The sequence below is a fragment of the Xyrauchen texanus genome, chromosome 11 (genome assembly GCF_025860055.1).
Source record: "Xyrauchen texanus isolate HMW12.3.18 chromosome 11, RBS_HiC_50CHRs, whole genome shotgun sequence".
Taxonomy (NCBI): domain Eukaryota; kingdom Metazoa; phylum Chordata; class Actinopteri; order Cypriniformes; family Catostomidae; genus Xyrauchen; species Xyrauchen texanus.
The window spans coordinates 20,924,913-20,937,465 of NC_068286.1; the positions used below are offsets into that span (position 1 = coordinate 20,924,913).

Here is a 12,553-nt window from a genome sequence, read left to right on the forward strand (position 1 = left end):
AAAGGGGGAGCATCTGGTATCTCTCTTTCTGTGCCAAGAGCAGTGTGTTCATCTAGCTGTGGGTACAGTAGTCCAGTGCTGTCACTGAGGCATTCCCACCAGCCAGTTGGACAGTGCTCACACAGCTTGTACAGCATGAGCCCAAATGGGCAGAACCAACAGCGCCCTGGCATTGCTCCCGGCCATGTCAGCCCACTGTTTAACCAGCCCTCACACTGACTTTTTTTTTACTGCAACCAGGGCCCTCAAACTTCAAATGTGTGGAGAGAATCAAGCAGCCGGTAGAAATCAACCAGGAGCCATTTAAATGTCAATTCAGAGCAGTAGCCTCATCTCTGATTTGTCTCTTCATCCCTAACTCTGAATCTAAAGCCTGGCCTGGAAGCCCTACAGGTTAGAAATGACTATTATTGGCATTCAGAATTAGGTCAGCTACTAAGCTGCAATGAAGAAAGAGACAAGCTGGTAAATTGCTTTCTGAAAATGTATAGACATGAAGCTTACAGATTATACCTTATAAACACCAGCAAATGATTATTCAATTGAAAATATATTTGTTTGTTTATGCCTATAAGCTTGGACCTGTTAAATTATCTGTTCAATAGTCGAGATTAACCTATCCTAACCGTGTCCAATTTCTTTTTTTTAATTCCTTTTTTTATTTTTTTTGGCAAAGAGCAACACAGATTTCACTTGTGTACCTTGTTGTAACCCAGATTTGTATATATTTATTTATTTTTTCAAGAAAAGGAGTGACAGGTTGAAATAATTTTTTGTGGTAATCAATATTATGCTACAAATGCTGGTGATTGAGCTTAACTTGTATTGAACCCTGAATATTCCTTTAATTAAAATGAATGAGTATAGACTTTTAAAACCAAGTAAACAATGTAAGTTTTAAACTACACAGTTTGGAAAATGGCAAAGCAAATACACTGGCTTTGCTTTGGGATTAATTGAACTCACTTTATACTTAGCAAAGTTAAGCATACTTAAATCTAATCCATTTGTTGCCAGAGATCTTTTTTTTTTCTTCTTTTTAAGTGTACCTTTAACCTTTAACTTCTCATAATTTTATGAATTCTTCTTTCACCCTCCAAAGCATAAGCTCCATACATGCAGTAGCATCCTCGTTTGTGTCATACACACCACTTTGGCAAATGAGAGATGTGTTTTGTTTTTTGTATTGAGTTGCCTCTGATGCAGTGAGGTTCAATATTGGTCATCACTCACAAATGTATATTAACAGGCCACGAAACATTGTTAAACCTACCACTCTCTTGGATAATTATCCAGTTCTTATCCAGTCAGACTGTTAAATTCTCTTTTGTGTAGCAGACCCAGATGATGGGGAAACACCACAGAGGTGTCAATCACAGAGCTGTGAATAATGTGAGGATGGCAGAACAACCAAATGACTCATGACTTCAGCTCACTGAAATTCTAATGCAATACTTAAAGGTGCACTCAGTCATTTTTATCTCACTAAAAAAGTTTCATATTAGAACACAAAAACATGAAACTCATACCTCAACCTTTGCCACATGTGCAACCCTTTTCTTTATCACAGGAGGTGGTTTGGACATAATTTCAGTTCCTGGGCTCTCTAACACTTCCTAGAAGTAAAAGGCAGAAGACATATACATAGCCCCTCAAAATAACTTCTCAAAACAATCCCCCCTCTACCAGGGCTGGACTGGGAAGAGAAATCAATATTGCGGCGCCTTTTTGTGGTCCGTTCTGCATAACGCGGCGGCTCATGTTAGCTTATTGCGTCCCATTCGGCACGTTTCGCGGCTGACCCACCTGCCCGATCGGCTCTCCCGATGGTCAGTCTATCCCTGATCGGCCCCAAAGTTCGTCTGCCCCCAGAGAAAATGCCCGGTATGCCAGATTACCAGTCCAGCCCTGCCCTCTACAGAGAATAGTCTTTAAACTCAGAAAGAAAGATGTGTATGGTTAACTTAACCACTGTATACCTATAAGGGTTATATCGTTCCCTATCTGTCACTCACTTGACGTTGTGTCACTCTTGGGAGCCAGAGACACCACTGATCTTTGATAAAAGGCCAATGGGAATTGGCAAGTGGTATTTGCATGCCCCTCCCCCGGACATATGGTTATAAAGGAGGGGGCGTGCATACCGCTCATTCAGATTTTCAGATCCTTACGGCGCATTACAGTGGTTTTTCCTGGACGGTATGTAGAATATCTCAGTGGCCTACCACCTGCTGTGGTAGACACCCTCACTCAGGTTAGGGCCCCTTCTACGAGGCACCTGTATGCCTTGAAGTGGCATCTGTTCGCTAAGTGGGGTTCTTCCCGACACAAAGACCCCCAGAGATGTGCAGTATGCTCAGTGCTTTCCTTTCTGCAGGAGAGTTTGGAGGGATTGCTGCACCTTGAAGGAGTACGTAGGTGCCATAGCTGCACACCTCGACACAGTGTACGGCAAGTCCTTAGGAAAGCAAGACCTGATTATCAGGTTCCTGAGAGGTGCCAGGAGGTTGAATCCCCTAGGCCATGCCTCGTTCCCTCATGGGACTTCTCTATAGTCCTGCAAGGCCTGCGAGGGGCTCCCTTCAAGCCCTTAGCGTCAGTAGAGCTTAAGGAACTCTCCTTGATGACTGCCCTCCTGATGGCGCTCACCTCCATCAAGAGGGTTGGGGACATGCAAGTGTTCTATGTTAGCGAAACATGCCAGGAGTTTAATCTGAGCTACTCTCACATGATCCTGACACCCCAACCAGGCTATGTGCCCAAGCCTGGTTGGGGTTCCCACAACCCCGTTCAGGGATCAAATGGTGAATCTGCAAGCGCTGCCCCAGGAGGAGGCAGATCCAGCTTTAGCGTTGCTGTGTCCGATGTGCGATTTACGCATATAGTTGGATCGCACGCAGAGCTTTAGGATCTCTGAGCAGCTCTTTGTCTGCTTTGGTGGACATTGGAACAGAAGCGATATCTCTAAACAGAGGATCGCCCACTGGACCATTGACACCATAGCTGTTGCCTACCAGGCTCATTCCACCAGGAGTGTGGTGGCCTCCTGGGCTCTGACCAGTGGCGCCTCTCTAGCTGACATTTGCAGAGCAGCGGGCTGGGCTACACCCAACACCTTTACGAGATTCTACAATCTCCGGGTTGAACTGGTCTCATCCCGTGTCTTAGCAGGAACCAGCTGATAAGTCTGGGTCGACTGACTGGGTATATCACTTGCACCTAGTACCTTTCACCTCCCTTGAGCTGAAGACGTGCATGTTTGATTCCCAGTAGTGTTCACAAATGTGTTCCCTGGTTGATTTCCTCCTAGCCCTGTGGCAGATGAGTTTGCGAAGAAACTCACTGCCAGCCCAGTACTTGTGCTAACTAAGCCCTGTACTGGGACAGGTGCTCCGCATGCTCTGGTTCCGCATAGACAACCCCTTGCAACATAAATTCCACCGAAAAACTTTCCTTGTTGCCAAACTGCGTTGGGCAGAGGTCCCTCTGCCCCATTCTCCATGCTCGTAGAGCCTCCTCCCCCTTTGGGGAGGACCTACCATGGGACTTCTCCACATGACATACTTTCAACTAGACACGGCAAGACCATGTGATGTATTTCCACTTAATTTCCCCCCCTCTCTATAGGTGAAAAAAGAGAGAAAAGAGGCACGACTAGGACAAGCCTGTCCTTATCCTTTGGGTAGTCGACTCGTCCCCAAAAGAGCTGTTCGACACTCATTCTCGCGTCAGGGGCGGTTATGTTCTGGCCCGGTGCGCTGGCTATGCGACACACAGCAGTCTGCCCGTCTCGCACCGCTGATCCACGTAACTCAGTTCAGCTAGTTCTGGTGTTTTTGTAGGGGACCCCTAGTGTCACTATATCGACACAATGTCGAGTGAGTGACAGATAGGGATGTCCTAGTTACTTCCGGTTCCCTGATGGAGGAAACGAGATGCTATGTCCCTCCTGCCACAATTTTGAACTACCCGCTGAAATGGCCGGGACCTTATTCTCAGCTCCTCAGCACAAAACCTGAATGAGCGGTATGCACGCCCCCTCCTTTATACCCGTATGTCTGGGGGAGGGGCATGCAAATACCACTCGCCAATTCCCATTGGCCTTTTATAAAAAATCAGAGGGCTTCATTTTGGTTGGCTTCCATAAAGATTCTGTAGCACTCCTCCACTCCTCCGTTTCAGAGAGATCTAGATCGGAGTACTTGAGCTCCTCCTCAGAACTAGAGTCAGTTACGATTGGTTCATCATTAGCTCCTTCATCGTTGCAGATGCAACAGTCTGTGAAAGAACAATTGCGTTGCAGGAAACAAATCATGCATCTTAAATAGATACTTTTTGCACATACTCAATAGTTGCTCTTTGTTTGAGCTGACAAGTCAATGGCACAGATAGAAAAGTTCCCTTGCCAATTCCTGAAATATTAGCAGGTATGCTTTGAACAAATGATTTTACAGGACTTTTTGGAATAGTTGACCAATATGTCTCGGCCAGTCTTAAAGGGTGTGGACCACATCCATGCAACTCATCCTTGGGCAAAGATGATGCAAAAAAACTGAGATGAGACCACAGGGAAGTATGGCTGAAGTGAAGAGCCTTGCACTAGTGAGATGTTGTTATTAGTAACTGAAGTTTCTGACTTCTGAGCACAACTAGAGATGCAGCCAATATGAGGTTCTACCCCAAAAGTAGCATTTTGGACAAGACCTGCTCACTCTCACTTCTCAGATTGTTTAGACATGTGGCAATGTCATTCAGGACATTCTCATATATCAATGTTCTGTGCTTTTTCCTCTCTTTGCATAACAAAGGTTTCTAAGTTTGCATAAATATTTAGTTTAGCAACAGGGTTTTCTGTGGAATCCTCCAGAAAAGCTTTGGGTTGCTGGAAAATTGTTACCTGTTTATGCAATGGCCCTTCCTTGGCCTCTTTACGATCCTCATCTAGGATCATTTTAGGGAGTCAAGTTGTTCTTTGGTTATAGTTCCACACTGCCTTCAAGGCCTCTTATTCCTGTGTGATTGTCACAGGTTTTACTGTTGTACTTTCTCCTGGTCCGCAGCATGTATAATTTCCAAACATTGGGACCCATCAGAAGATAACTTTTCCTTTTGCTGCCTGCTTTTTTCTGTCATTTTCAAGAAGAGAATATTCAATTGAAAGATTCCCCTCAGGTGAATGCAGTGGTTGAATTATTGTAGTCTTTCTTTCCTGTTTAGCCCTAAATTTTCCCAGATTTCTCTCAGAAGGTGGGATGTCAATGACCAAGATCTCCTCATCGTCAGAGTCATCAAAATGAGAGGACAGAGGCTGAACATTTTGTCCCGTTTGATTATTCTAACTGTTCGTAGAGGTACAGTTGACAAAACAAAAAAGAAAAAAGTTGGGAAACCTGAGGTTGATATGGGCATGTAAGTAAAGCTTATAAGTGAGAAAACCACTTCAATAAGAGAAAAAAATCTGAGAAAAACAAGCTAATTAAGTTAGGTGACAGCTTCATAAAATGCACAACTGTGAATAAATTGAGGTCATGTTATGCTGCCCTAAAACCCTAAAATAAGTCTGGCAGCACGTAATTTCAAATAACATGAATCCTGACATCTCTTACCTGTCTCAAAGTTGTCTTTGAACTGGTTGTACAAGGTCGCTTACATCGTCCCCATTGAAAGGGGCAATCTATTTCAGTGAAGAGAGCTGTGCAAGGAAACATAAGCGCTGGCTGTACATGACACAATAAGTTATTCAGTGCAATGTTAATAAGTCAGTGTAATGCATTTTTTTAACGGTTCAGCATTTATAACTCGGTAGGATTTGACTATTTTTTCTTGAATTCCTCTGAGAACATGGAAAGGGGGACATATTCCATGTGAGGAAAAGGTAAGTCACTTTCAGGGTCTCTAAATCAAAGTATGTCACTCGAAACGGAGGACTTAGGCTATGTCAGTCTGGCAGTGTGTGGTGCGTTAATTAATTGGTGTGACTGATTTGTGGTCTGAACTGCAGTGGCAACGTCCGGTTATCCCAGCAAATGTATTTGTAATTAATTAATTTATTGCTTTATTACATAACCCAGGTATTAAATTAGTTTGACCCTAACTGCTTAACCACGCTCAAACATTATTGTGGAGATAAATTCAGCCGTGTGTGTTCTAACTATTTTTAGTTTTTGTCAAATTAATACTTTTTAAGACATTTTAACTTAAAGTTTGATAGTCCCCTGTTTTCTTACATTGATAGAGATTATTAAATTATAAAAATGTTATTCTTAAAGGAATATTCAGAGTTCAACAGTTACACTCAGTCAACAGCATTTGTGGCAGAGCCTACCACAAACAAAATATATATTTTTGACTCCTCCCTCCCTTTCTTTAAGAAAAAAAAAGAAGCAAACATTGAGATTACAGTTGGAATGGGGCAATATTTTTGGTGGTTTTTAAAATTTTTGAAATTAATTCCAGGGTAATATAACACAAAGCATCATGTTATAAAATTATACTCCATATTTTAAAAAAAATTATCATATAAAAACGTTTGCTAGATTTATGATATAAATAAGGCAGAAACGTATCATCATATTCTGTAAAAAAAAGGTCTATTATTGAGCTGTAATTTTGAAACAAATTGGATTTTAATGTTTACAGTTTGGCCCTGGCCACATTCACCATTTCCATTTTTTTCCCCGAAATAAATCTTTGTGGTAGGCCTAATCAGCATTATACCATGGCTTGTTTATATAGTTGATTCTGATTGGTTTGAATGCATGAGTTATGAATGAAATGAATGAAACGGTTTAAAGCAAAGGTATTTCCAGTAAGTTTTAACCCTTCTTGGTCTAAGGGGTCTTAAGTCCGCCTGGCACTATTTTGATATTTTGGCTTCTGGAATGGTCAATTTTCATAGCAGAGTGAAGAGAGTCATATTTCTGGATTCTATAGATTCTCATCTACAATGTGGATGCATTGTAAATACATTTCTTGAGACATTTGTACATGTTCTGATGTGATATATCACCAAAAAAAAAAAAAAAAATGGAAATTCAATTTTGTTGTTTTTATTATATAAAAAATATTAAACATAAATGAATAATGAATTTTACAACAAATATTTATTCCTCAAAGGCTTTAGAACAACTTCAAAAGAAATTGGGTGAAAGAATATAAAGAAACAAAACAACTATTTACATTTCTGTGACTATAGTCACCATACCATTTTTTTTTTTTTTTTTTTGGTTGAAAAACATAAGAAAATATAAAAGGACTAAAACCGTTCATTTGAATGGAATATTCTGTATAAATGGAGTAATATCCAAAAACACCACTAGATGGAACTGTTTACTGCATTTGAATGATTGATGTGCTTTTCATCAGTCATTAGGTGCCACAGGCTCTGGCTGTAGGAATTTCACACCCCTCCCCCCTTTTACTCCAATGACATCTGACAACATCGTTCTTTGTTTTTGGTCTGTGATTGGTTCACACACACACACACAGGTCTGTGATTGGTTTACACACACCAACAGCATTTTATATCATTAGATAAAATAAAGCACAATGTCTTTGTTTTGCGGTAAAATCTATAATAATAATGCTATAGATTTGCACTAAAATACGGAAGGCTTATCATTCGCGGAAGTCAACACAGTCTATGCAGTCGAATGGCAGCTTTTTCATAAAAAAAAAAAGTAAGTTAATACCTTGATCCATTCCGAAGTTATTAATAGATATGTCAGGGGTGCGCACTTTGACGCTCTAGTGCGTCAGGCGACTTTCCCTGTTCTATATTATTGAGCCTACTCTGCAGTCCTCCGTAATGAGATATTGCAAGAGTTTTATGCCTCTGTTCAAAACCTACAGACTCAAATATAGTTTCAGAGCTGGGATTAACCATCACATCACAAAACAACATCATCAAGTCATGCAGTGGCATCTTTAAATCAACTGTGAAGAGCTACAGAAAACATGGAAGATAGCAGTGTTCAACCTTGAAAGTACTTGTAAGTATGATTTGACATTCAGCTGTTTTGCACGGAGGGGGAGAGATGGTAACTGTACGGAAGCGTATTGCATTCACTTGAGAAAAAAAATCTACTCTGTTTTTCTGAATTAACGTGTAAATTATCTCAGAATTACGAGATAATTGTTCATGGAAAAAAAAGTTTTGCTCTGTTTTTCTGAATTAACGAGTTAATTATCTCAGAATTACGAGATAATATTTCATGGAAAAAAGTGTTTGCTCTGTTTTTCTGAATTAACGAGTTAATTATCTCAGAATTATGAGATAATTTTTCATTAAAAAAAATATTTTGTTCTGTTTTTCTGAATTAATGAGATCCCTCAAAATCCTTCCAGGAACTCTATTTTAGCTGGATTGCATGGAAGTAAACATGTCCCGCCTTTCAAGTTTAATCCGGTTTTATTTTACTTTGGGTCTGAGACATTGGGAGATACCAGAAACTATCGCGTGCGCACGCGTTACAGTTTCCGGTGTGTGTATAGCTCGTTTCCGATTGCGTCATTGCCATCATTCATTTACTCAAAGATACTAGGATGCGCATGAATAGAGATATATTTTAAACTTGGCCTTCAATACAAAGACATTACTGTATATGACATTTGTAATACTGTCATGGCTGAGACACGCTTTGATCTTCCAAAGGACACTAATCAAGCAATAGACTTGTACTTGCATTTAACACTAGAACTACCGGAATTCTATACTAGAATGGCCATAGCGGTCATTCTGTCCGTTCATACTAGACTGTACCAAATGTCATGTCATATTTACATTCGAAACTTCTATTGAGGTTTTAGAATGAAGCTTCTAATGTCTGTCGTCATATTTTATGGCGTCATCACCCTAAAAATGTATTGAATAAAATACAATAATATGGATTAAATGGAGCGCCAAGCGAACGCAGTTCATAATGATTTTACAGCATACTATTTTCATTATAGTTTTACAGCATGATATATTTGCTCACAGTAAAACAAATATTGCTTTCTAAATCAGTTTTCCCACAGTTTAGCGAATGTTCATGTTCTTTATTAACCGCTTTGGCCATTTTGGGTTGCGGGCACCTTGATGTCAATTTGACGTCAAATATTGGACAAGATTTGATCAAGATGTTGCAAATCACATTTCAAAGTCGGATTATACATCAGTTCTTCCGGTGGTTAAATGCTGAAAATATGAGGTTTAAACCCATACTGAAATTGATGATATAAGTATATAGGCCAACATGTTTGACATTGAGTTGACGTCAACTCAACGTCATGTTATAGGCGTTCAGTTGATGTCATATTGACATCACATTGATCTCAATGTAAATTATAGCTTTTTTTTTTTTTTTTTTTACTGCGGTCTCAAAATGCATCCATTTGACAAATCTTTTGAATCATATGTAGTTGTTGGATTTCTGCATGAAAGTGGACTTCTGTAACTTCTGTGGTTAAAAAAAATAAACAAAAATCTATTTAAAGTATGTAAATTACTGATATGAAATAAGAGGTGAACAGTAATTATTATAATTTACAAAAAATATACTGATTTGCTTAATTACAATAAAAAAAAAATGAAAAACAAATGCAGCATTTTTGCTGTAACCCCACATAAAGTATATGTGTATCCTTATTTTTTATTTATAGTGATATTATATACTTTAAAATTAAAATACATTTGCTGTAATTGATAATGAAATTGTAATACCCTATAATTTAAGTATATACAGTACATGTTCATTTATGGAAAATTTACATTAGTCTAAATTTTTTCATAGTGAACAGGCTACATATTTTAAAATTATTTAGATTTTCTTGTTTTCAACTGATAGATGCAATGCTAGGGCTCTTAAAAAAATCATATTTATTTTTCACAAATTCCATTTTTTCTTAATTTTTAATTATGAAAAAATGTAGGGCCTACATTGCCCATTATGTATTCCTAATACCACCTATAGATGGCGCCTCAGCAGCTGTAGTGAATGGACTACAACAATTAATTTTTTTTTTGTGTCTAATTTGATGCAAATCTAGTATCACATAATGTTATACATGTATAGGCTACACGTAAAAAAATAAAATACATTTTTTTTGGAGGATTTTTGTTGATGACCGTTGAAACGTACGTCATCACGTCTTGCGTACAGACCAGTGCGCGCTGTACGGCGAAGTCGAAGCAGCTCGAGAAGGTTGGAGCTTTTTATCAGGTGAGTAATAGCTAAACATCTCATGAAATAAAACATAAGTTATATTGGGTAACTTTGAAAACTTAGAAAATTGTGTTTTGATTAAATATTTGACGTTGCAATGAGTATTTTGTTCTATTTGGTGAATTTAAATTTCCCGCCAGTTAATGTAACGTTACTGTGAAGGTTTCTGAGGTAAAGTTAGCGTTAGATTCATCCATTAATCATGTAACTATTGTTTTTTTAAATGTATACGATTTTGAAATGTCGCGAGTAATGTTAGTTTTGTTCGTAGGTTACTAAAAATGACCTAGGCCTAATTTGAATCTTTCCGATGCGATGTGAAACCGCAACATAACCCATTATAATCATTTGTAAGTGCAGTTGCGGCATTACGCCACATTAGTGGCGCTGTTTCGTTCTCAGCTCAACGAGGCGCTTTACAGTTGCAGAACAAGAGCTTTTATGTTTCGCAGCTGTTTGTTTTGCATCCAAGTACGTTTCATTTCTTGAAATTTCTCACATTAACATACATCATTGTAATGTCTTTATCAATGCAGTTGGATCGTTGAATCAGCGTATACTGTACACAGCGAGTTCGCCAGTATGAACACACATTGCGTTCAGAACGACTCGCACACGAATGACTCATTTGAACCGCTTCATTTAAGCTATTGAAATTTGCAGTCACTAAAGCGAATATAAGAGATCATTGAATCATTTAAAGTGAACCATAGAGAATGCAAGATGTGAATGAGCTTTGATCATTTAGCAAGACTGGTTAATTCAGTTGGCCATTGTGGGCTGAAAAGTTAGTTGAAGACGATAAAAAGCTTTATTTGATTAAAAAACATTACTGTTTGGTTAAATAAAAGTAATGTTTTATATAACTTAGAAATTAATAATTGTCATTTTCATCTAATTTTATTAAAAATAATAAGTTTAAGTCACTTTGGTTAAGCCACTTAAAGATATGGTGTGTGTGTGTGTGTGTGTAAAAGTAAAGATCAGGATGACACCACCACCTCTTTTTGAATGTGGAAAAACCCTGAGAATACACCTTATGAATGTAATATGACTCGTCTAAGGCCTGTTTTAGAAGATGTAAGCCTTTTTAAAGCCTATCAGTAATATTTTACAATATAAATTCGTCTGATGGGAGATCAGTATGACGTGCGTGCCCTGACCCCCCCCCCCCCTTCCAAATTAAAACCCACAGTAATGTTAGGTAACGCATCACGTTTACAAAAGATGAAAAACGCAACAAGCTAAACAGCACAGACAGTTATCGCCAGAATAAAAATGAATAGAACACAGATCCAATGTGATTGGCCTCTATGTGCTGTTTGGTGTAACAATGGACCGAGTTCCACATCTTTCCCCAAACACATAAATACGATGTCTTCAATTCAATTTCACAATGCGCTGCCACAGATCTTATATTTTATGTGACTAATTACATATTGATAATATAATAACACAAGTACCAAGTAATGCATGAGTCCCACTCTTGACTTACAGAGACAGGGGAGAGCTACATAGGCAGTGCGTTCGGAATTTTTTTTTAATGGAAATAATTTTTTTGTAAACACCAATAAAAAACACAACAGCAATATATCGATAAATGGCATCAGGAAAAACAGCAGTAGGCTATAATCTATTATGGTCTATTACTGCAGAAGTGTCCATGTCCGCATCGCAAAAATATTTATTTTAGCACCTCTATATGCTAAATTTAATTTATCGTTTTTGTGTCTCTATAGATGGATAATACAACTAACGGATTAAAATACTAACAAGTAAGTATCTAGACTGAGGTTGAAGCAAAACCTTCAGTATAGATTTTATTTATTATTTGTTAGGTAATTAATGATGGTATTCCTTACTGCTGAAATGCATGATAATTTGCTTTAATGTTTAACAATATAACAAATTCCCATGCATGTCATTATTCCACAACATCTTTGTAAATATATGTAAATGTTTTAGAGATGCATATGGATTCCTCCTATTTTGCAGCTACTTGTGACGCTAAATGATGGCATACCACAGAAACTGGAGGAAACGTCATGCTGAAGTGCTGTCTCTTGCAGCTGATGATTCAAATAGCAGTGATACAGATGGGTTACTGAGGGCTCTGTTCAGTGAGGATGAAACTGACTCTGTCACCTTCAGCAGATGGCAACATTTCAGATTATGACTCTTGATGCGTTAGTGCTGTCTTCTGACACTGACTCTGAGGTTGCTGACAATTTGTGTGATGATTCTGCAGAGGAAACTGCTCCTGATCTGGGTGAGGAAATTGCAGCTTGGGCAGCTACCAACAAATGCAAGCGATCTGGGCTAAATGAACTACTAGATATTCTAAGGCG

General features: G+C 38.7%; 1 pseudogene; it reads right to left on the reverse strand.

Moving 5' to 3' along the window:
- Positions 1-1,066: 1,066 nt before the first annotated feature.
- On the reverse strand, positions 1,067-12,252 carry LOC127651323 (uncharacterized; annotated as a pseudogene).
- Between the last annotated feature and the right edge of the window lie 301 nt (positions 12,253-12,553).